This window comes from Echinops telfairi, unplaced genomic scaffold (genome assembly GCF_000313985.2).
Source record: "Echinops telfairi isolate 266 unplaced genomic scaffold, ASM31398v2 ScPeMD7_2;HRSCAF=8, whole genome shotgun sequence".
Lineage (NCBI taxonomy): Eukaryota > Metazoa > Chordata > Mammalia > Afrosoricida > Tenrecidae > Echinops > Echinops telfairi.
This window is the reverse complement of record NW_022103898.1, coordinates 1021201-1023462: the sequence shown is the minus strand read 5'-3', so window position 1 is coordinate 1023462 and position 2262 is coordinate 1021201. Positions and strand designations below refer to the sequence as shown.

Sequence of the window (2262 nt, the reverse complement as noted above, 5' to 3'; positions counted from 1 at the left end):
TGGTGGTGGTAGTCATGGTGATGATGATGGTGTGATGGTGGTGGTGTTGGTCATGGTGATGATGGTGGTGGTGATGATGGTGGTGGTGGTCATGATGATGGTGGTGGTCATGATGATGGTGGTGGTGGTCATGATGATGGTGGTGGTGGTCATGATGATGGTGGTGGTGGTCATGGTGATGATGGTGGTCATAGTAATTATGATGGTCATGATGATAATGATGGTGGTGATGATGATGTTGCTGTTGTTTTGTTGTTAGCTTCCATCAACTGGGTTCCAACTCATGGGACCCCATACCAAACCAGTATCATAAAACGCTGCCCAGTCCCGGGTGCCCTCATGATCGAGTACCTGATTGCAGCCACTCCCAGATCAAGTGGATCACCTTCCAGCAGAGTTTGACAACGTTCTGTCCTGAGCCACAGGCTTTTCATTGACTGATGTTCAGAAGTAGATGGTCAGATCTTTCTTCTAGTCTGTCTGGGTCTGGAAGCTCCTCTGAAACCTGTCCACCCCAGATGACCCAGCTGGTATTTGAAATACGATGTCACCGCTTCCAGCTTCACAGCAAGCATGCAAGTCACCCCAGGATGACAGACAGACAGGCCAACGGGAGTGGGGTGTGGTGGGCTGTAGAGGAAAGATAAATGGGGATGGGCTGCAGTACTAGCATATCTGCTTTGATCCTCAACCTGTTGGTGCGTGCAGCCACTGCTGCATTTATCACCCTGCCCTAGATGTGCTGCCGCTGGGTGAAGGGCATGTGAGGTGCACCGGCTTCTGTCTCATTTGAATCTTTAGACCCTTGGCACCTACTCCCCAAGCATCTACAGGATGGAACTGGTACTAAGTCTCAAGAGCAGCTACAGAGGCAGACACGATGCCCTCCACATCAGCATCCCCAATGCCCCCATGCAGTGGGAAGCGATGCTGCCCCTAGTCCCCCAAGTGGAGAGAGATGCTGTGCCCAGCCTCCCCCAAGTGGGGAGTGATGCTGTCCCCCAAGTCCACACACCCCCAGTGGAGAAGAAAGCTCTCAGCTTGGGGCATAGGGACTGAGGAGTCATCCACTCCAACCCTCCTCCATGGCTCCTGTCCTGCACACCCAGCCAACCTCAGGGACATTGTCATTTAGCTCTGAATCCTGCCTGTTTCCAATAACGTCCTTCTGGCACTCATGGGAAAGTGTGGCCCCCTAAAGATGGTCTGTTGGAAGTGACAACGGGGTGACAGGTGTGGGAGAGGAGGGGACTGTGAGCTCATTGGGACACTCTGTCCTGCACCTGGAGCTGAGCAGGTGCAACCTGTCCATTTCCATTACCCCCGTGACTGGTCATTAGTTGGACAGAACATCAGAGACACAGGTGATGGGGTTCTTGGCAGGAGGAGAGCCCATCCTGGCTGCACCCCTGGATCTTGGACTGCGAGCAAGAGCATTTGGCAGCCTGTGGTAGTTAGACAATTTCATGTCGATTTGATAAATAAGAATGAAGGGGTGGAGCTAGCCTATCAATCAAGTCCCAGCCTGGTGATCCCTCCTTGTGGGCATGACCTTTTCTTTTTTTTGCACCGTTCCTGGAGGTACTGCAATACCAGGTTGATGCGTGGAGTGGACGGAGCAAGCTCCTGTTCCATCTCCTAATTCCAAAAACCCATTTAATATATTGTCCTCGGATAGAGGTCATATCAGATATTAAACTGATAAGAACAGATACTACACTTGATCTTAGCCAAAAGGCCGAGAAGCGATGTGGGCATGACCTTTTCATGAGGATTCTGGGACTTCCTCTCTTCCTCCCTGGAGGCGGGACACTTTCATTCTGCTTCACCTTCCTGTTGACGCGCCATGGAGCCACACTGATGGCAGCCAGAGAGCTGGAGATGTGTCCACTGCCAATGGACCCACAGGACTTTCCGCCCACCAGCCTGTGTTCTTCCTGCATTTGGCATCACTGCATGTGCTGCGTGCATCTGAAGAGGAATCCATGGGCTAATATCGAACTTGGGAACTTGATCTGGACGGGGTTGGGATGGTTTGTTGTTGTTGTTGTTTTTATCATTTTATTGGGGGCTCATACAATTGTTATCACAATCCATACACACATCAATTGTGCAAAGCACATGTGTACATTCACTGCCCTCATCATTCTCAAAACATTTGCTCTCCACCTAAGCCTGTGGCATCAGCTCCTCATTTTCCCCTCCCTGCCCACTACCCGTCCCTCATGAACCCTTGATAATTTATAAATTATTATTTTGTCA

The 2262-nt window shown here is 50.8% G+C and overlaps 1 non-coding gene across 1 annotated transcript; it reads right to left on the bottom strand.

The window, feature by feature from the left end:
• Positions 1-1559: 1559 nt before the first annotated feature.
• LOC115870854 lies at positions 1560-1750 on the bottom strand. The gene has a single exon (XR_004046959.1). It is a non-coding gene; the product is annotated as a U2 spliceosomal RNA (small nuclear RNA).
• Between the last annotated feature and the right edge of the window lie 512 nt (positions 1751-2262).